Source organism: Grammomys surdaster, unplaced genomic scaffold (genome assembly GCF_004785775.1).
Source record: "Grammomys surdaster isolate TR1022 unplaced genomic scaffold, NIH_TR_1.0 201, whole genome shotgun sequence".
NCBI lineage: Eukaryota > Metazoa > Chordata > Mammalia > Rodentia > Muridae > Grammomys > Grammomys surdaster.
In genome coordinates, this window is record NW_021604646.1 from 4,448,567 (window position 1) to 4,473,235 (window position 24,669).

Below are 24,669 nucleotides of genomic sequence, written 5' to 3' on the forward strand. Positions count from 1 at the left end.
TTTGGAATCAAACCTAAGAACCTATGTATTCTAGGCAAGCTCTCTAGTACTGGGCTGTATTTCTAATGCCTGAAATCTTTCTCAAGATTAGATTCATCCATTGAATTCGATACTGCACTGAGACTGAAATATTAAAATATCCAAGAGCACGTTCATCCAGGAATTTCTTTTGTGCATTGTAATAGAATCCTCAAAGTGTTTCCATCAGAAAATACTGAGGAATAAGACCTGAAAACCTGTTTGGAAGGCCTTTGTCACTGAATTGATTTAAATTTTACTATTAGACTCCCAGGTTCAGTTTTCCATCTCCAAGATGAAGAATGGGGCAGTAGACTTAATGTTTTCATGATCACACAAATAGAAAACAAAAAGTAACAGAATACCCCATTGTTTAGAATCAGGTGAAATCTGATCATTGTAGTCTCATCAGCACATCGCTGTGAATCACTTTTTTCCCAAAGCTATACTAAATTGGGACATAGCAGAAAAAATTCAGTATAAAAAGTTCATACTAGCAGTTAATTATCAATGGAATAGAGTCTCTCAAACAATAACATCTTTGTTTATAGAAAATAACTAGTCTATCTTCTGCCTGGATTAGTGATCCAATTTCAGTAATGACACTAGGGCAAAAATCCAGAAATTTATGTGCCTCCAATTACATCTAGGCAATCAGAGTTGACCCTGGCTGGTCATGTCACCAGAAGGTTGAGGTGAAAATTGCTAAGAGATACTGGAAATCACAGTGAATGTACTCGCCTTCCAGGCACGCCAGGTTCCTCTGTCAAGATGTCCACAGAATGCCATTAATGGAACGACAAGGAGAGGGAAGTCAACAACTGGGCAAACAGGGTCATTCATGAAAGAAGGCAAGGAGACAAGTGAAAATTACAGTTCTGACATCAGGACGAGGGAATAAATGGAGATGCTCTCAGACTACTGTTTGTGAGCTGTGAACAGGTAATTGCATATAATAAATTTCCTGGAATTGTCATTCTTCTTGGCCCGTACACCCTTTCTATTTTTATTGCCTCCTTTGGAGACTCTGTGTGGTTTGTTTTATTTCCTCTCTTACCCTTCCACTTTATAGTTAATAAAGAGTCACTCTTAGAAACTAGAGTTATACTGTCCCTGGAAGAAAGAAGTAAAACTCCTACAGAATGTGTTTTTCTTTCCTGTGTGTCTGACATACAAATCCCTAACCCTTTTATTCCATCACATACTTTGGAAGCTCATGCCAGATATTAAGGCAATGCTCATTTGGAATAATTAAGATGCAACATCAGGACTTAATAAATGGCCATTCCTTACCACACACCATAGTCAATGCTTTTCATTGTTTTGTGTAACATCTGATTAACCACAAGAAACAAGAAATGTTGATTCCATGAATCATACGGCATAGAGATACTCATGTTCTAATTCACCTACATCTGATTGCTCTCTTACTTTCTGTTTATTAAGAGACCCAAAACATCACTAGGGATGTACTTTGTTCAAATCTTTAATCAGAGGGCACAATGCGTTTACTTGATTCAAAGCGGAAGCTGATCATGATTTCATATTCTAAGTAAAAGACTATCAGCTCTGTCCTAAATAAAATCCTCTCTCAAGAGTCTTCTCATTCGTGAGCATTATGTCAAATGCACATCACTAAAGCAAGCCTTGTCATGCCACCAAAGAATGTTAAAGCTATAAACCTCTTTAGAGAAATACGTTACTGCTTAGAGAAGAGAAACACTTGGAAGAAATGGGGTTTTTATAAGAAGGATGAAGTAAACAGACAAGCAATACATTCTAGAACCAGTAATTTTTCTGACAGTCATGACAGATCACTCCTAATGGCTTTATTGGATTTGGTTTTGGAAATGTAAGAGACTGGGAGAAAAGCTAAACTTATTCCACTTTACTGTTTTTATCCATTATGATATGCTCCTCCAGTGTTTTTACATAATGGTAAAAGTGAGGGTTAGGAGGCTGTAGCAATGCTAGGACTGTAACTCATCCCCTTGGCCCATTAAGCAACTGATAAGTCTGTACATGAAAATGTCATGCCTCTTGGGCTGTTCGAATTGACTTCAATGTTTTGTGGTTTGCTGGAAACAAACATAACAAGTTAAAAGCTTGATCTCTAAAAATGAAAACTTTATTAGATTCAACAAAAATGGTTACAGAACAGCAAAAATACAATATGTGGTTAACCACAGAAAAAAAATGGATTCCCCTTGACCTCCAAAACTCCTTTCTCCATCAAAGGCACTCTCCTGGCACTTGTCCATGTGCTGAGGAATTAAATGAAGAGGACTAGTGTGAATCCAGCTCTAATATGTTTATGTAGAAGCCAAATACTCTACAATTGTTCTCAACTTTCCTAATGCTGCGACCCATTAATACAGTTCTTTGTGTTATGGTAATGACCAACCATAAAATTATTTTTGTTGCTACTTCATACATTTTATTTTGCTACTCTTATGAAGTATAATACAAATTTTTTTTAGAGATGGGGGTTGCCAAAGGGATTGTAACCCACATGTTGAGAAATGCTGCCCTATACCATTTATATATTTTTCTCCCTGTATTTTGAGGAAGAAGGAATTAGGTAAATTTTGTTATCTGCATCTTAAATAATCAACATATATCATCCAAGATTAATCCTTAATCTGAACATAGCTCATGAGATCATCACCTAGCATTAAATGGGGAGATAAATATACTTGTACATCAGATGCTACTACAAGAAAAACAGAATAATAGTGGCTTTAACTTGGTTACAATTAAAACTTAAAATTAAATAAAAAAATATTTTATAAGCAAGGAAACTATCTAAACGTTAGGATAATTTGCCCAACTTTTAACACAGTGATTAAGAATGGCTCCTTGAACATATTCTTTGGACTTTTAAAATCTGGATATAGCATTAAAAATAGATTTATGTCAGGCATGTCACTGTGAAGCTATAGTCTGGGCACTTTGGACACTGTGATAGGGTAATCATAAGTTGGAGGCAAATTTGAACTACAATCAAGAAACAAAGTAACAATAAAGTAGTTATCCAGAAGCAAAATAAAAATAAAAGGGAAATGGATGTTGATTTCAAAGTTCTAATGTGGAAGGTCACTGCAAGTTAAACTTGTAGTTCAATTATGAGTCACCAACTTATTGTCCTCCAGTATTCAGAGCAGTGGTCTGTCTTCACTTGCTCAGTTCTGCAAGGAAGGTGGATCATCCCTACAAATTGATTTTTGGTAGCATTTTTATCATCTGTCTAGAGAACTCTATTAATGAAACTCACTTAAACTCTGTTGTTTGGGTAATAAAAATACAGTTTGTTCTTTGACTATTTGTGTTTTTTGTCTTGCTTCTTCCTTGACTATTTGCATCAATGCTATTGCTAGTTCCTCAACCTAGAACTGACCTTAATACTTGCATGTATTTAAAATAGTATAAAAACAAAAAGGAGGAGGGGGGATGTGATAGGGAGTTTCTAGGGAGGGGAACTGGGGAAAAGGGATGGCGTCTGAAATGTAAATAAATAGAATATTCAATAAAAAATGAAAATTAAAAATGAAAAATACTCTGTACTTATTTTTGTTTGGATTACAAAAAAATGGATGCAGGTCACATGAATACATCCCATAATATCTTGGGATACTCTTTTTTCATAAGTGAAAAACTATTTCTGTTTAAATTAATAAGCAAAATCAGATATATTAAATCTCCCTTCTCTTGATCACATAGTACCTCTTACCATCCCATATTTCTGCAATGAATGAATTGTAGTTGTTTCTACCGTTTTCTTAAATATATATTAATATATCTCCATTTATAAATTATGGAAGGGGAATCTTGCCTGGCAAGTCTATGGATTTTGTGGGTGCTTATCTGATATTATAAATTCTATAAAGGAGTAAACAACTTTCTACATTATTTCTCCATGTGTTAGAAATTCTTAATAATGTTATCTGTATTGATTATACAGATTTGGCTGACCTACCTCTGTAATATGTTATGGGTTTTGTGTTTTGTCTTGTACAGGTTCGTTTTAGCTTTGAAGGTTTTTCTCGTCGTTTGTTTGAAGGTTGTTCTCATAGTTTTTCTTTGTTTTCATTTTGTAATGGTTTTGCTTTGTGTGTGAGAGAAAGAAAGACTATAAAATTGCAAGCTTAGGGAGAAAAGTCACTGGGAGGAGCTGAAGGCGGGCAAAAATGGGACGAAACTATATTTATGAAACATTTAAAAAATAAACAAATATTTTTAAATAAAAGAATACAATATGTTATGCTCTTAATAAATCAGGAATGGATATAAAATATTCTCCATAAAATAATTATAATGATTTAAACTAATACATACATTTAATTTGCTAAACTACATATTCCACAATGTAGATTCTTGAAATTTTCATGTTACACATTATCAATACACACAATTTTATATCTCAAAATTTAAAATAAACTTAAAAACTTTTCAGAGGGCAGTCATGATAGGTCCCTTTTTGTGAGCACTCCATAGTCTGAGTAATAGTGTCAGGTCTTGGGGTCTCCCGTTGAGCTGGCTCCCACTTTGGGCCTGTTGCTGGACCTTATTCTCCCCAGTTTCCTCTCCATTTCCATCCCTGCAGTTCTTTCAGACAGGAACAATTCTTTCGACTGTTAGATGACAACCGTATCCCTCACTTGATGCCCTGTCTTTCTGCTGGAGATGGGCTTTACAAGTTTCCTCAGATCTCTAAACTCCCTGGGGACTCCAGTCTCTTGAGGGTTAGGTACATCTTTTCTGACTAAACCCAGACCCAGTAGTCCTCTGCTATATGCATGACCGGGGCCTCATATCAGCTGGTGTATACTGCCTGGTTGATGGCACAGTGTCTAGAGAGATCTCAAGGGTTAATTGAGACTGCTGGTCCTTATACAGGGTTGCCCTCCCTCTCAGCTTCTTCCAACTTTCCCCTAATTCAACCACAGGGGTCAGCAGCTTCTGTCCTTTGGTTGGGAGCAAATATCTGCATCTGATTCTTTCACCTGATTGTTGGGTAAGGTAGGGGGTGGAGACATCCTTGTGAAGATAGGGGATTGAGGAGGTATAGGATTTGGAAGTTCTAGAGTGGACCAGGAGGGGGAATAAAATCTGGAGTTTAAAAATAAATAAACAAATAATAAATAAATAAATAAATATAAATATAAAAATAAAAAAATTCCTAAGAATTTACAATACTTCGAAAAATACCTCTTAAAATATATTATAAGGGGATGGACATATATTTTGTTTGTAGTGTGCTCACTTAATGTATGTGACACATCAGGTATAATCTTCAGGATGCACAGATACACAAAAATGTTATTAGAGATAAGGTTTGCAATCACCTTTCAATTCTCCATCTTGACCACTAAGTATTACGTGAAAAGTTGTGCAAAAAGTCTGTACATTTCAATATGAGAGAAATCATTAATACTTAACACTGTATTAATGAAGACAGAATATGGATATGTGTCTAATCCTTGACTTGGAAAAACATAATAGAGTTTACGTTTTTATGTATAAAGTTACTTTTGTCCCTCAATTTCTAGAACTATAGACTTATGTCCACAGATGGTAGAGAGATTCTCTTGACTACTGTATGACTATCACCTGTCAGTAAAAAGCTGATTGGCCAATGAGTTGAGACAGGAAATAGGAGGTGGGAGTTCTGACAGAGAGAGAGGAACTCTGGGATAGATGCAGGCCCGGGAACAGTTTCACCTCAAACTCTTAGGAGTCAGACACATGAAGCTGAGACACATGAAATGAGGTCCTGGTGGAAAAATCTGTAGTTAGGACAGACAGTTATATGAGCCTTAGATAAATTTGTTTATTTGATGATGTTCTTCATAAAGCCTGCGGCCAGTTCTCATCATTTCCAAACGGGACTATCTTCCTCCTATGGCATTCTGTGTTTTGCCTTTCATATTCACATTTGTTTATGCCCATAGTTTCGTGCTTTAATAAGATTTGAATCTACTCTATCTTCTATAATCATTTAATTTCACTTTTATGTTGCAATCATACTTGGAAAATCATCTGATTCCCACTGGTTTTCTCTTAACTTAGACTATCTTCTTGCATTTAATTCGAAGTAACTTTCAAAATTACTATCATGAAAATCTAGTTAGGAACTAATTTTTGTAAGCCAATGTAGAGAAATTAACTGCCAATTAAACTAGTACCTAACTATACTGTTCTATGACAAAAAAAAAAATAAATAAAAATTGTCCTTTTGTTTAAACTTGGTCACTTGTCTACCAATATATTTCTTTCAGAGTCACTTTTCTAACTTTCTGTTATAAATTACAATTGAACTAAACATAGTTACAATATCTTGGATATAAACAAATGATACCATTGATATGAAGAAAGTTTGTAGCACTATGGCCAAGGAAGCAGGTAGGATAATAGAGATCTTCACTCCTCCCTTGTATCTTCTAAATACAGTCTGCCAATTTTACCATCTTTGTGGCAGATACCTGCAATGGTCTCCCCCTAAGCTCTGCTTCTGTCTCCAGTGGATTCTAGAGATCCTCCAAACTTAACCTGTTAAACCAGTACCCAACTCTAGCAGCCTTTCTCTGTGATTTTGCTAGAGAAACCTACCAGAGAAGCAAATTGGCCACTGAAACGGGTAGACAAGCTTTGAAACTTCACCCATAAATACACACAGACACACAGACACACAGACACACACAGACACACACAGACACACACACACACACACACACACACACACACACACACAAACAAACCTCCTCTCATCCAAATTAAAACTGTCAGTCTCATCCTAGGCTCTACAGCAAATTATCTCTTGTGACATCTTCTTACTCTCTGCCCCCATTTTCCTGAAACTAGGCAGATTCTGGTGCAACATCCTGATTTGCTCCCTCCTGCAGATGCCATTAATGACTTTTTTTTAACCCATTCCTATTTTCAAGTGTCAGATATCAATACCTAGAAATACATTTTACATGGAACTTGTAGTGGTCACACCTATTAAGATCCCAGAAGAATTTCCTACTAGGCAATACACAGCAACAACACTCTTTTAAGAACCAGAGAGGGGGAAACAGAAACCAAGAACCACACACACACACACACCACCACCACCAACAACAACAACAACACCAAAACAACAACAACAAGAACAACAACAACAACAACAACAACAACGACAAAACCCACCTAACAAACACAGGACCAGATATAAGCACCTAGATTTATAGTCTTCAATTTCACATTCTCAAATACCTACATACCTGTGGGGAAAAATTAGAGGGCTGCAGCGGTGGTGGTCTGGGGAGGCTTCTACACTACGGCGGGTCCCCCATGCAGGAGGACATCTAAGGTTCCAGTGGCCTGGAGGCTTTGGCAGAGGCAGGCCCCAGTGACACAAGGAAGTCCTTAGTTCCAAAAGGTTTATTGTCACAGCAGGTGGTAGATGGATCTGGAAGTACGCACCCAAAACTCAGGGCAGTCCCAAGTTACATAGGGAGGGAGAAAGGGGGAGGATCTGGGGAGGATGGGGGAGGATCTGGGGAGGCATGCTTAATTTGCTCCGCCCTCTGGACTTCATTAGTATGTAAATCCCTAGGGCCTGAGGCCTCTAGTCACACCCTCTACCTGTGCACTTTGGGAGGGACCCTCTAGCCTTCACTAGTATGTAAATAGCTAGGGCCTGAGGCCTATAGTCTGGCCTACTTGACTGAACAATGTAATTCTATGAAGACTAGACTGTTTTTCAGGACCCTGGGTTCTCGGGGGCAGGCCGAACTCCTGCCGGTTTTCACACAGAGTCTCAGGGTTCTAGGCAACTGCCCAACCATGACCCAGAATACGCTCATGCAGTCCCACACATACCAGCATAAAAACAAGAGCAATAACAACCAGGACAATAGGTCTACACTAAGCTCAGCAACCTAAAACAAAGACATTAAAATAGCGTTTATGACAACTATAAAGGCCCTTAAAGAGTAATTCTTAACAGTATCTATGAAACATGAACAGTGGAAGGGAATGAATGAAACAGTTCAATATCTGAAAGTGGAAATACAATAAAAACAAATTACAAAGAATCAATGAAAAGAGTTGGTTCTTCAAAACAATCAATAAGATTGACAGACTCTTAGCCAAACTTAGTGAATTAGAAATGAAAAGAGGACACAACAACAGACACTGAGGAAGTCTAGTCAATCATAAGAACAGAATACCCAAGACACAATTTACAGAACTCAAAACAGTCAACAAGCTGAAGGGCCCAGGTGAGGACACCTCAGTCCCACTGGGAAAGAGAAGAAAGCAATCACAAGTGGGGTGGGGGGAAAGGAAGAGACCTGGGAAGGAAACTGGACCAGGGTGGGGCGAGAGAGGAACCTGATCTGATATTGGGTGGGGGAAAAGGGCTGAAAGCCTGAGGGCCAATAGAAAGAATGGAAACAGGCAACCTAGGGGGTAGGATGTTGGGGAGACCCTCCAGAATGCACCAGAGACCTGGGAGATGAGAAACTCTTAGGATTCAAAGGGAGGGACCTTAGATGAAATGTCCCACAGTAGGGAGAGGGAACTTGTGGAGCCCACCTCCAGAAGAAAGCCTGGGCATCAAATGAGGGAGAGGGTTGGTATTCCAGGGTCAAAACTCTGACACATAATTATTACTGTGTGAAAGAACTACAGGAATGGAAACGGAGAGGAGCCTGAGGAAAAGTAGGTCCAGTGACAGGTTCAAAGTGGGATCCAGCTCAAGGGGAAGTCCCAAGGCCTGAGACTATTACTGAGGTTATAGACTGCTCACAAAAAGGGATCTATCATGGCTGCCCTCCAGAAGACCCAACAAGCAGCTGAAAGAGTCAGATGCAGATATTTGCACTCAATCAATGGACAGAAGCTGCTGATCCCTGTGGTTGAATTAGGGAAAAGGCTGAAAGAAGCTCAGGAGGAGAGAGACCCTGTAGGAGGACCAGTAGTCTCAATTAATCTGGACCTCCAAGATCTCTCAAACACTGGACCACCAAAATGTAGGATACACCAGCTGCTATGAGGCCCAACACAAATACAGCAGAGGAATGCCGGGTCTCTGTTCAATCAGAGATGATGCACTTAACCCTCAAGAGACTGGAGCCCCCGGGGAGTTTAGAGGTCAGGTGGTGTGGGGGGAGGGGGTGGAGACAGCCTCGTGGAGACAGGAGGTGGGTTGGAGGTATAAGATGTAGAACAGTCAGACCGTGGAGAGGTGGATAAAATCGAGAGTATAAAATCAAACTCAACTGAATTGGAAAATCTAAAAGAAATGGAAAAAGAATGCACAGTTTGGATGGGTGGTTGGCAATGACTCATATTTCAAGTGCTGTACTAGGGGAAAAAGAGAAAGAGGAAGAGACTATGGAGAGAAACAGTTACACTTAAGGGACAATTTGGTTGTTATAGAAACCTAATAGTGTAGAACCTCCTAATTTAGTAGAACCTCCCTAAAATATAGGACAAAAATCTCACTGCTGCTGACAAAATATATACAGTTCATCCAGTATGGAAAAGTCAGTCTGGTGCCTATGAATAGCTTTCATCCCTATGTGTCTTTGGTACAGAAAGTTACTATGTATTCTTTTAAAAGAGACAGGAACACCAAGTTAGCCAAATACCATTTAATCTACAGTGATATCCCACCTATAAGATATACAATGTTTGCCTGAAACTTGTTGGAGCAACCAACCAATACCTGACTTATGGCCCACTCCACAAGACAGAACCCATACCTGACACTTCTTGGGTGACCTAGAACCTGAGTCTAGATACCTCATGAATCTAGGTAAAATCAAATATCACTTTTTTTCAAGTAAAAGTAAAATGACTCCTAATGATATTCTGTTATAATCAGAGATCAGTGCCTTGCTCAGCCATCATCAGAGAAGTTTATTTCTTCAGCAGATGGGAACAAATACAGAGACATTATGCAACGAATGAGAGACCTTGGAGTACTCAGTGCTAAAGGGAATATCTCTATCAAATCACTTCCATCAAGTTTCCGGGATCTCTGTAGAAGAGGAAGCAGAGAGAGAGTAAGAGCCAGTGGGGATGGATGACACCAAGGAAACCAGGCCATCTAAAGCAACATGATGGACACACATGAACACTCAGAGACTGAGGCAGCATGCACAGTGCCTGCAGAGATCTGCACCAAATGAGGGTGTAGAGATGAAAGAAATGGACAAATTGCCCCATCCCTAAACCGGAAGCAACTCCATACTGATAACCACTTGGAAATGAAAATTTAGTTTTTCGAAAGGTGTCTCACTGAAGAATTACTCTTAAGGATGTTCTGCCCAGCAATAGGTGACTATGATAATGATATATTTTGTGAGAAAATCAAATCTATTTTCAAAGAAGAAATCAAATCTATTTTCAATAATATGAAATTTATTTATTTTCGAATAAGAAGGTAAGAGTGTATCATCTAACTTGAGGAGTCTAGTGGCTTAGAAATTGTATGGAGTTTCTGAACCTTCTTTCAGATTATTAACAAATTACACATTTTTTTCTTCACTCGTATATTCAATAAATATTATTAACATTTTTGATATGGAGAAAAATCACATAGTTTAGAATGTAGGAGAATTTAATTCAAATCTTTTCTTATCCTGGAAACACCAACATAATTCCTTGAATGCTATTTCTTAGTTAAACAATTGTAATTGGAGATACTGAATTTCACATGTCTTACAGCATCCTCCATGTTTTATATTCTTAATAAATGCTTTTTCTCTTTTCATGTTGGTTATTTTCAGGATAATGTGAAATAGATGAACCATATTGATAATGGCTGAAAAGCTTTGCTGTTATTAAAATGAGGTTAAAACATTAACAGCTCTCTTCTATAATTATGATTAAACTTCTCTCACTGTTAATAAGAGATGTTGGCTCCAATGACCCTGACTACAGATGAGTCAAGAAAGGGTAACCTTCTCATTGTGCAGGTGTATATGTATGTATGCTGTGATGATGCTTGGGTTGCTGAATGTTATTTCTGAAAGGAATTGCATGCGCTTAGAGAAGCAACTGGAGTTGAAATTTAGTAGATGAGTTACCCTGAGATGTAAAGCTACAAGGTAAAGATCAGATTAATACAATGACAAAAGGAAACATTAACAAATACTATGAGTTTACCAGAAAGACTAGAATCATATTAGTTTTATATTGATCTATAAAATAACTGTTGTCCTTAAAATATGTTATACCACTGATACAAAACAGACAAGCTGCAGCATTGATGAGGTCATAGTTGTCAGCCGATTGTGTATAATTTTCTAAATGTCCAATCTAGAGATGATACCTTCAGTGTTAAGTTCTGACAAATGGAGGAAATATTAGATGTTTTTGATATATGCCCTACAATTTGCTCCCATGACACTAATGCAATATGTTCTTCCAATATTGGAAAAGAAAATAATTCTATAGCTATTAGACATGATAACTATATTTATGGTAACTCTTTTGGAATAAAATTATCTTATAGTCATTATTTTGTATCATACATATATATATATATATGATAATTTTATTTATTTTTGTTTTTTTTAAGTACATCTGGATCACAGTTTTCTCTTCATCCACATCTACCAGTTCCCCTCCTCATTTTACCCAGATCCATTCATCCTTAGTATGTCTTAAGAAAAGAGCAGACCTCCCATGGATATCAACTGAACACACTTGTGGTAGTTTGAATATACTAGGCCCACAGAAAGCGACACTGTTATGATGTGTGGCTTTCTTGGGATACGTGTGGTCTTGTTGGAGGAAGTGTTTCACTATGTAGAGGGGCTTTGAGGGCTCCTAGTGCTCAGGCTTTGCACAATGTAGAAGACAACCTCCCCCTAGATGCCTGCAGAAGAGAGGTTCCTTCTACTTGTCTTCAGATCAAGATGTAAAACTCTTAACTACTCCTCCATCACCATATCTGTCTATATGCTGCCATGCCTCCTGTCGTGATGATAATGTACTGAACCTCTCAAACAGCAAGCAAAATTATGATGGTTTGAATATACTTGTACCATACCAACTGGCACTGTTGAGAAGTGTGGCCTTTTTTAGTGGAAGTATGTCACTGTGTAGGTGGACTTTGTTGGATCCTACTGCTGAGGCTTTGCCCAATGGTGAAGTGAGCGTCCTTGTAGCTGTCTGCTGAAGGGAGTCTCTTCTTGTTGCCTTCGAATTGAGAAATTGAACTCTTAGCTTATTCTCTAGCACAATGACTGCCTTCATGCTACCATGCTTCCTGATATGATGACAACGGACTGAACATCTGAAACTGAAATCCATCCCCAGTTAGACATTTGCCTTTATAAGAGTTGCTTTGATCATGATGTCTCTTCACAGCAATGGAACCCTAAATAAAGCCACATCATAACAAGATACAATAAGTCTATGCACAAATACTACTATCCAGGCAGATCAAGAGGCCCCCGTAGGAGAAAAAGTATCCCAAGAGCAGATGAAAGATTGAGAGACACCCACACTCTCAAGGTTAAGAGTTCCCCAAAATGACCAAGCTAACAAACACAACATATATACATAGGACTAAGCAGGGATGCATGGAGACTCAATTATTGTTTCTTCAAACTCTCTGAGCCCTTATGAGTTGTACTTAGTTGATTCTGTGAGTCTCTGGATTCTATAATTCTTTAGCTCTTTTTTTTCTACATAGTTCCCCAAACTCCAATCAGTGAGTATAACAGAATGTCATTAAGATTCATTGTACTAATTTTTTTTTCCTTTATTCTAGGTCTCTGAGCTTTATAACCTCTAGTTCCTAGCCATTCAGGCAGTGTCAGGTATAGGCTTCTTCTTGTGCTGAGGGCCTCAGATTAAATCAGTCATTGGGTTGCCACTCCCTTAAGTTATGAGCCTTCATTGCCCCAACACATCTTGTAGGCAGGATAGATTATGAGGTGAATGTTTTGTGTTTGAGTTGGTGTCCCAACCCCATCACTGAAAGCCTTACCTGGTTACAGAAGATGTCCTATGTCCATATCATACTACAATCAGTCTATCTCATACCACCTTTCATGTTCTTTTAGAAAAAAGAGACTAGTGGGATTACTGTATTCAGTGCTTATTTTTTTCAGAGTTATTGTGAAAACAACTGGCTTAGTTGTTATAGCCGGATAGCAAATTTTGATATTTTGTTGATTGTAAATGAAGATCTGAGGGGTAGTTATAAAACATAAGACTAGAAAACAGAATGTAGAAAGTATCCTGAAGATACTACAATGGATAGATCAATTCATGAAATACTCATCAAATACACTGTACCTGCTTCCAAACCCTAAGCTATTCATTTAGTTCTTCCCATGGTCTATTCCCATCTACTTAAACCAAAACCAACCAACCAACCAACCAACCAAACAAACAAACAAACAAACAATCTTCTTAACTTTACCTTCAAAAAAATTTGTAATGATATTTTATATAATTTTATTTTCCATACATTTTTCTATTTTTCCAAGTTTATTATACAAGTGATTGTATAGAACTGAACTAAGACAGATAGGGAGATGCAGATCATCAGCATGCCTGTGCTATTGAATTGTTGCGGAAAACCTACCCTTACTATCATATCTGATAGTTCTACATCTGGCTAAGAGAGGTAAATGGATTTCAGTATTTTTTTTTCAAGAATTTAAAGCTTTTGTTCTATTTTTCTCCAAATCCAGTACATGGTTACTAATTGTACCCACAAAAAATGTGTATATTTGATGATTTGTATTTCCAGAACAAATATTAAAATTTATTATCAAAATCTCATGACAATATTGAAGGTCTTCCCTTTATATAGGCAAAACCATAGCATATATATGAGGTACTGAAAATGTCAAAATTAGTAACACTGAAAACCTCACAGTAATTTTTTCAGTAATCTAATGCTTTTGTTTTAGTTTCTCAAAATCCACTACATGGTTACTAATTGTTCCCACAGAAAATGTATAGGATTTTTTTTTGATGATTGATATTTCCAGACAAATGTAAAAATATAGTGTCAAAATCCCAAGAAAATATTGAAGTCTTTCCCTTAATATAGGCAAAATCATAGCATAGCTAGTGACAGTTCTCTTGGAAAAAAGACTCTTAGCTAACAATTAGACATGATCTTTCCATTAGTCTCTCTTGAAATCCACAGTTTGGAAAAACAATCCTCATTAACCCCACATCCAATAGACATTTAATATCCAAAATATATAAAGAACTCAAGAATCTAACCTCCAAAAATCTAAACAACCCAATCAAAAATGGGCTGTAGAACTAAACAGAGAATTCACAACAGAGAAATCTAGAATGGCAGAGAAGCACTTAAAAAAAAATGTTCAAAGTCCTTAATCATTAGGGAAATGCAAACTGAAATTACCCTGAGATTCCAGTTCAGATTAATCAGAATGGCTAAGATAAAAAACTCAGATGACAGCACAAATTTGTGAGGTTGTGGAGAAAGAGGAACACTCCTCCATTGTTATTGAGATTGCAAACTGGTATAACCACTCTGGAAATCAATCTGGAGGTTCCTTAGAAAATTGGAAATAGATCTACCTGAAGACCCAGCTATACCACTCCTGGGCGTATACTATGTCACAGGGGCATGTACCCCACTTATGTTCGTAGAGGCCTTATCTGTGATAGCCAGGAGACGGAAACAACCCAGATGTCCCACAATGGAAAAATGGATACAGAAAATGTGGTTCATTTACACAATGGAATGCTATTCAGCTATAAGAAATGAACATCATGAGGTTTGCAGGCAAATGGATGGAACTAGAAAATATCATCCTGAGTGAGGTAACTCAGATCCAGAAGGACATGCATAATATGTACACACTATTAAGTGGATATTAGGCAAAAAATGTATGGAATTCCTAGGATACAATCCCCAGAACTCAAGAAGGTTAACAAGCAGAAGGGCCGAAGTGAGGCTGCTTCAGTCCCACTTGAGAAAAAAAGCAATCATGGGAGGCATAAAGAGTAAGGGACTTGGGTGGGATAGGGGAGGGGGATGGTCAAAGGAGAACATGATCAGTTATGGGGGTGGACACAGGAGAGAAGCGCAAGGGCTAGCAGAATGAATGGAAATATGCAGCATCGTGTTTGGGAGGTGGGGGACCCTCTAGATAGTATCAGAGACCTGGGAGGTGAGAAACTCTCAGATTTCAAAGGGAGGGACCATAGACGAAATGTCAAACACTGAAGAGAGGAAAATCGAAGTGTCCAACACCAATTGAAAGCACATCAAATGAAGGGATAGAGTAGCGATCCCACAATCAGAAACTTTGATTCAGAATTGCTCCTGTCTAAAAGAAACGTAGGGACAAAAATGGAGAAGAGACTGAGGGAAAGGTAGTTCAGTGATCCAACTTGGAATCCATCTCACAAGGAGGTTCCAAGGCCTGATACTATTACTGACACTATGGTATGCTTACAGACAGAAGTCTAGCATATGTGTCCTCCTAGAGACCCAACAAGTAGCACTGAGAAAGAAGCAGATACATGCAACCGTTGGACTGAAGTCAGGGACCCATGTGGTTAAATTAAAGAAAGACTGGAAGAAACTGAAGAGGAAGGCAACCCCATAGGAAGCAGCTTCACCTAAACTGGACTCCTCATATCTCTCAGATACTGAGCCACTATCCAGGCAGAACACATGAGATGGTCCCAGGGCCCCTGACACATGTCCAGCAGAAGACTGCCTGGTCTGACCTCAGCGAAGAAGATGTGACTAACCCTGGGGACTTTAGGCCCCAGGAAGTGGGGAGGCATGATGTGGGGAGGGAAGGGAACATCCTCTTGGAGACAGGAGCTGAGGAATAGGATGAGGAACTGAGGGAGGGAAAACTGGGATGGTGTAATGGCTGAACTGTAAAAATAAATCTAAACATTAAAGAGGAAATTCAGACACTGTTAGGTGTCTAAAGCCTAAATAAAATCATAGAGCTCATTTGAAAACATGGCTACAATTTATGCAGCCAGCCCCTCTTATTGGGGAATAGCATAAACCCCTGTCCATGGGCTTATTGTTGGGATTATGTTATACAAATACTATTCTCCCCAGGGCAGGGGTACAAACAGACACCAGAAATTCAATAAGCTAATTCGAAACCTGTTTGTCCTTTTCACTATATACGTTCTTATCGAAACCACACAAAATGTTCAACGACACTTGGTACATATCCTTCCTGTCTTTTGACTAACCACAGTGATTACACTGAGCATGACCTGGTGTTCTCTGAAGAGAACTTGAACATAATAAAACTGCAAAGCTCTTCCTCGATTCTCTTACAGGATCAGTAAAGGTCTCACCATTCCTCATCTATTGTAATCAAGTCATTGGAGTGTCGTTAATTGTCCTAATTTCAGTGTTGCTTTATTTCAGGCAATAGAGAAGCAGAGTGTACTGTGAAAGGCAGAACAACTAAGAGGAAATCTGGACACATATAATTTTCCACTAAGTTCAAATACTTATACAAATACTATTTATGGTGCATCCAAATAATTACAACAGTAACATCAAAGTTCACTGATCTGGAACACAGCTCAGAAAACGTAGTGTTTGTTCACCATGTGTGAGGCCAGTAGTCTGATCTACAACCCTACAAAAATTGTCACATCATTCTGACAAGTTCAATAACAATAACTTTTCACAGGCTCTGAATTTACCAATACGTGGCAAAATGTACCTATGCTGTTTAAAATTTTTGTTTGTACATTCTCAGGATACAGAATTGCAAAGGATCTTCAGTTGGTAGAAAACAGGGTAAACAAGCAAACACCCCTGACAGTATCATCAAATCAATAATTAAGCAATGCACAGCAAAATGCAGTATGACTGGATTTGAATAGTTATAAGATGATTGTCAAATACTGGCTCCATGTACATAAATTATAGAAGAATGAGGCTCTTCAGAAGACTAGTATCCTTAGAGCAGAGACATTTCATGACGTCTTAGCATGCTATCATAAAAAAAATGAGTGCTTCATTTGTATCCAAATTTCCATAGGCATGAGATAGTGCAGATTCTCATTATAAGTCAAGTAACTAGAACTCTGAAATATAACTACTAAATAGTGTGAATGTTTTTCTTGAGCAATAACCCCTAATATATGTCTAATGAATGATCTGGCATTCACTAGCTAATAAGCAAGGGAAGGAGAAAAATTTTCAATTATTGAGCCTGAAATTCCTTTTGTTTCATATTTCCTCCATTATTAGGAATAAGAAAATGGAAAGGCTGAGCCAGTCACAAGCTAGTTTTCTGTTGGTTCCAAGAAACCACATATTTCAAATGATCCCCAAAAAATCATTCAAAAATTTTACAAACAGAATATAATATATCATATGTTGATTTATTAATTATAAAACAAACAGCAACAAATACAAAACTACAAACAAAAGTCTGTTAATGCACCTCAATTGTGGGATATCTGGAGTGAGTACTTGAGGTACTGAATTTGACTCTCATTCCTATAAAGAAAAAAGCAAACCTACCAAACTACTTGCTGGCTATTTCTTTTATAGCTTATTGACATGACCCCCACACCTCACTTTTTTGAATGGATGCTGTGACCTAATCTCCTTTAGATCAATAAGGTCCATTTGGCACTAAATGTAAACAAGACAAAGCCAAACAAAAAAACCTCTATGTGATTAAGTTTCTAGTTTCTTTTGAAAGATCCAATTGAGGTAATAATTAAAACTCCATAGCTTTAAACAGGATAACAAGCCTTGAAAAATATGGAGCATTATCTCCTGGGCTAGCAACAAATAATTCACCTAATTTGTTGCCTATTAAGTCTAAGTGACTCTATTACTTAAAAGCCTTAGGGGGATGGAAGTGGTGGTGGGAAGAGAGCCACATAGTATTATTTAGGAATTTTACACCTTACAGACTTTACAGATTGAGAGAGAGTTTCAGGAAATATAAGGAGATATAATTCTGACTAACCTTCTCATTAGGAAACCTGGAGAGTAAATGAGTGAAAAAAAATTGAAGTTATTAAGAGAAAAAAACAAATCAGGAAAGGGGGTGATTAAAAGACCAACTTCCAGGTTGTAATCAAAACCTTGAGATCAGAGGTTGATAGTTTGTATTATTTTTATGTGTGAAAGTCATTATTTATAAATGTCCACTGGGAGACTGAGCTATCATGAACTTTCCACAGACTCATATTGCTTGAGAAAATGGAGCAATGATCCTGTTCAGAGAAGAGGTCTTCTAACATCTTCCTGATTTGGCTTGTCAGCCACAAGAGTATTCTCTATTAGTAAAACAATAGGATAAAGCCAGTTTTGGATACAAGTGATGCTTGTTCTTGTTCCCATTAACATTTTAATTGAATTAAAATGATATGGGATCATTGGATCCCATGACATATTGTCAAACAGAAACAAACACTCTCTAGAGGCTTGTGTTAAGAGAACTCACTGTAGAATAGCACATTATTATTCACAATTTTCAAATTATTTTCAACTATACTAATACATAAAATTTAACATTTAATTGTAAATAAGTAAGTTTATTAAAAACAGATCTTGGATAGAATTAAATGACCACCCTCCAAAGAAAGCTTCTTGCCACATACAAACACAAATACACACACACACACACACACACACATGATCACATGAAATGATGAACATGAACCCTTTTTTAGAATGTTTGTAATTATATATATATATATATATATATATATATATATATATATGCATATACCATGCATCTATACCATAATATATGCCATAATGTAAACCATATGTGCAGACAGACAGACAGACAGACAGACAGACACACACACACACACACACATATATATATATATATATATACATTATATGATATATAATGTATCCTAAATATGTATGAGAACATCTACTTAAACTTTTAGGATATTATCTTTTTATATGCAGCATGGAGAAGACAAGCATCATCTTGGTTACTGTATGCAAATATTTATAAGTGGCAATTTACAAAAATAAATCCAATAAATTTTCTTGCATGAAATGTACACTGTAAGTGATGCCAGAAGCCAGGACCCTCGCCCTTACCCTTACCCCCTACCTTTCTCCACCTGCACAATGTCCTCTGAAGCTTGGCAACTGCAAGATCCTGCTTAGCAACTGCAGATAGACTGAAAGCAGAGTACCATGTCTTCTTAAGAATAGCAGGGAGACCATAACTCAAGCAGTGTACCATATCTTCTGAAGAACTGCAGGTAGATCATAATTCAAGGCAGTGTACCATATAGACCATGACATGTTTCAAGGCACAGGCCAAGAAGATTTTGTACTTTTCCACCACCTGGACCCTCTTACCCCCTCCCCTTGTAAAACATGCTATAAAAAAGCATTTCATGTTCAAAAAAAAATTATGTGTCATACACATAAAGCATGTATGACACATAACACTTTTGCCTGTTTTGGCTAGTCAACATCTTATATAAAGAGGTTGAATTATTCCACACATCAGCTGGCTGATCCATACCTGTCTTTACTTGCCTAACATGGTAGCTGTCAGGGACCCATTTCTATTCTTCCTGGGTATTCATAAATTATTTCTCAACACAAACCAGTTCCTGTGCAAGGATGAACCTGACAACAATCAAGGCAAATTGTTTTTTTTTTTTTTTGCTTCTCTTTTCAGAAGAATGAAAAAAAGACATCTAGTTAAGAGTGATTGAGAAATTCATATCCCAATTGGATATTAGAATTGTCCAGTTATGGAAAAATTATACAAAGTTGCATTGAACAAAGAAGCAATGTTGGTGACTTGAATAAAGCAGAATGTGGCAATTTCAACACTGGTGGCCTACAAGTAAATTTGGGAGAAGATATTGGCAAACATATAGCTATATATTTGTTTTTGTGTGTATCATGAAAAATAAATAATTATATCAAAAATGTTTTAACAGATATTACCTTCCTATAATGAGTAAAAATATTCCTGGCCAAAAAAAAAAAAAAAGAGAGACAGAAAGGGTTTCTAGTTAGGGAGGTAAAGTAGCTCAAGGTAGTAGGGAAAGAAGAAAAAGTTGTGATCTGCTTCAGAGCATAGAAATCCAGTACAGAGCTTGGTGGAATTTGAATGTGTAGCATTTAAGGTATTTTGGGTTTTGTTAATTCATTTTGTTTTTATTTAGCTTTTGGAGTAATTTTGTATAATAATGATACAAGGGAAATTTAAGTCTCCTCTTGAAGTTCTTATTTCCATTAATACAAGAGTTTAGGAATAGACTCAAATAGAAACTCAAGGAAATTTTATTGACGTTTAGAAGAACACCCTACACCCTGCTACCAAGGCAGATAAGCTGTGACTCTCAATAGGTGCTTGGAAAACAGAGGAGAAAGGGGAAAAGCCATGCTGTTTAAAAGCATGGAGGTCAGACATGGCAGTCAGGTAGCCACTTCACAGAGATGGGGCTGTAGAGAATAGAGAACAAAGCCCCAACTGTTGGGAAAAAACCAAGAGTTGAGGAAAGCATGCTCAAAAAGTAGACAGACTAAAAGAATGGAGAAGGAATGTTTTTACAAGTAATTCAAAGAAAGCATACAGGCACATAAAGCTACAGGGTTGCAGCCTGGTAAGTTACTAAGTTGGAAGAAATGTTGGGTGGAGGGTTCAGAGAAGGAAAATCCAGGGTGTCATTAAAGATCTAGCTATTATTCCTATCTCTAAAGTATGCTTTAAAGTGAGTCACCATTCTTATGGATGCCACTTTAGCTAAATGGGTTGTTATGTCTCTAACCAGGTCAGAAATTCTATTATCTTAACCAGGTGTTTCTTCTATGCAAACAGTTTTTTCTTAGCACAGAAACTGCTTTGGCCTAAATTCTGGGAACTAGAACAAGAGCATCTGTGTATTTGTGTATTTGTAACTGCATATAATATGTGTCTGAAATATTATTTAAAAAATAATTTTAAATTAATTATCTACATGTCTTCCATAATATAGGCAAATGATTGCTGAAAGATTAATGACCTAAAGTCCTCAAGTGGACAGAGAAGTGCTGGACAAGGGAAATTGACTTGGATGTTATCACCTGTGGAAGCTTCTGACTAGGAGATTCACATACCAAACCAACTGGCATCTATCACTTCCAAACTGTAGGCAAATTGACCTGTGGATGGACTCTTCCATCACCAAAGTCTTAGAAAAACTCAGGAAACCCACAGCATATGGGCATAGTCTCACATTCACAGACTTCAGATTCAGTTTCTGAAGATGTTCGTATTTCTTTTGTATCATTTTTTTTTGCCTGAATAAATTTCTATCTAACAATTACTGCATTTTGATCTATGAATGGAGAAACTGAGGCCCAATTATTAGGTGGACAAGTATTGTGTAGCAGGAAATCAATTCAGTCATTCTCTCTGACCCTCAGTTTCCAAGTCACTTTTATTGCGTTTCTTTAATCCTATGCATTTATTATGAAAGGAACATAAGAACTATAGGAAGAACTGGTTCATTCCATAAGTGAATGTCCGTATTACCCCTCCTCCATATTTCAGTAAATTTACTAACAGGGATATAAAAGCTAAATTTAATTTTTAATATGTTCTACTCCTACTATTCTCGTGCTGACAAAAGCCAATAAGGAAATGATTTGGGAGATGACTAATCTGATGGAATATAGGGTAATCAAGCAAAAACTAAAACAAAACACGGAATCCAGATAATCTGTAAACTAAAACAATCAACCCTTAATTGAATGCACATGTGTGGACAGAGATGGCTCTCTAATAGTGAAGCAGTAGGCAGTGATTAATGACTGGGAAAAAAATCAGCAAAGAATTCTTTCTGAGCTCTGAATTGTGCCCTGAATATAAAAATCTGCCAGAACAGGTGACATGTTGCCAAGGGTTCCAGAGAGCAGACAGAAGAAATTGCGGATCTGCCAACAATTTATTTCCAAAGACAGAGAAAAATGGTGACGTAGCAATGTCATGAAATAATGCAGAAAGCTTTTTTATTTCCCTTCTGCCTGAAGAATGCTAATCCAGACTATAGTTTTATTATCTGAGCCACAGGGAAAGACAAAATGCAATAATTAAGAAATCGAAAGACTGTCATAAAAGACAATGTGAGGCTGGAAGCTGAACAATTATTTAAAGTGCTCAAAAAGCTCTGCTCAGAACTTCACTGTTCTAAATTTTTGGAGGAAAATGAATAGTTACCTCAGGAAGGATTATATATTATAAGCTTAGACAAATAAATATGGGACCACATTGAAATTTATTTATGTATTCATCACACATATTTTGAGGTGTAATAAGCCATCAAATGTCAATTCTAGGCCCATCATCACAGGAAGTAAGATTATTCCTCTATAGTCATCAACTGGAGGCGCTCAGTGTGCTTCCAGGGAACTCAATGAAGAGTAGCTATAAATAAATGAATGAAGAAATTTTATTAGTTTTTGAAAAAAAGGAGTAAGAGGGAGTAACACTATTCAGAAGTTCAGGTGTACAGTTGTAAGAACTTTGAGGTACGACTCAGTCATACTCAGATTTATCATGCTGCCTCCACTTGTCGGGTTTCATCAACACATACTGTGTCAAGGCCATTGGTATCTGAAGATTCTGAAGTTCAGCTAGGGTTGAAAGAGATTAATGTGAAAACATTATCCCAGAGTAGCTCTGAAGATAGAGGAAGGGTTAACCAAGGTAAAATTGGTAAGTTGTGGTGTAACAAGTGAAGAGAAAAATACTCATGTTAAAATTTCTGAGATACAACATGGGGCTATTAATACAAGGGAGATGAGAGGCTTCTCTTAACACAAAGAAAGTAAGGAGTGAGAAGCTTGTGTAAAAAAGAACTGTGAGATGACAGTGACAGGGGTTAGAAAACACATTATTTATTAACTGTATGTCTGGCTTTCCTAGAAGATTGATGGCAAGTCATTAGCTTTACAATAATGAAAGAAGATTACTGATACGAAATATTTAAGTATAGTGTATCAATTAAACTTCAGGGAAGTCCCTATGAGTAGAAGTTGGCTAATACAACATAGACTCCATGTTTGTTTGTCTTTTATATAGTTTTTAGTGTATATTTTTATTTACATTTCAAATGTAATCCCCTTTCCTGCCCCCCACCCCTCCCCAGACCTCCTATCCCATTCTCCTGCCTCCTGCTTCTATGAAGGTGTTCACCCACCCACCCACTCCTGTCTCTCTGTCCTGGCATTCACCTACACTGGGGTATGGATCCTTCACAAGACCAAGGGCCTTTTCTCCCATTGATGTCTGGTAGGGCTCTACTCAAAGGATAAACAGGCTGAGAAAGAAATTAGGGAAATGACACCCTTCACAATAGTCACAAATAATATAAAATACCCCACTGTTAATCTGTTACTCTAACTAAGCAAGTGAAAGATCTGTATGTCAAGAACTTCAAATCTCTGAAGAAAGAAATAGAAGATCTGAGAAGATGGAAAGATCTCCATGCTCACGGATTGGCATGATTAATATAGAAAAAAAATGGCCATCTTGCTGAAAGCAATCTACAGATTCAATGCAATCTTCATCAAAATTCTAACTCAGTTCTTTTTCTTTCTTTCTTTTATAGGATATTTTATTTACATTTCAGATGTTATTCCCTTTCCCAATTTCCCCTCCACCCAAGAACTCCCCACCCCATCCCTCTTCCTCCTGCTTCTATGAGGATTTGCCCCAACCCACCTACCCACTCCCACCTCCCTACCCTCAAATTCCCCCACACTGGGGCATCCAGCCTTCATGGGACCGAGGACCTCCTCTCACACTATGCCGGACAAGGCCATCCTCCCTTACATATACAGCTGGAGCTGTGTGTTCCTCCCTATGTGCTCCCAAGCTAGTGGTTTAGACTCTGGGAACTCTGGTTAGTTGGTATTGTTGTTCTCAATGGGACCAAAAACCCTTTCAGCAATTCTTCATAGACTTAGAAAGAACAATTTGCTAATTGATTTAGAATAACAAACAAACAAACAAAAACCCTGATAGCTAAAATTATTCTCAAGAATAAAAGAATCACCATCCCTGACCTCAAGCTATATTACACAGTAATAGTGATAAAAACTGTATGGTGTTGGTACAGATACAGGGAGGTAGAATAGAATTGAAGACTCAGAAATGAACTCACAAACCTATAGTCACTTGATCTTTGACAAAGGAGCTAAAACCTTCCAGTGGAAAAAAGACAGCATTTTCAACAAATGGTGTTGATTCAACTGGAGGTCAGCATGTAGAAGAATGCAAATCAATCGATTCTTATCTCCTTGTGCAAAGCTCAAGTCCAGGTGGATCAAGGACCACCACATAAAACCAGATACACTGAAATTAATAGAAAAGTAAATAGAGAAGAGCCTTGAACACAAGAGCACAGGTGAAATAGAACAGAACTCCATCCTGAACAGAACACCAATGGCTTATACTCTAAGATCAACAATAGAGAAATGGGACCTCATAAAATTGCAAAGTTTCTGTAAGTCGTGTTGGGTTTTGTTTGTTTATTTGTTTGGGGTTTTTAATGTGTGTTCATTCTGTTATAGTTTGCTTGTTTCATTTCTTGCTGTTTTTTGTTTAACTCTTTTGACATTCGTTTTTGGTGTTTGTTTACTTTACTTTTTGTTTTGAG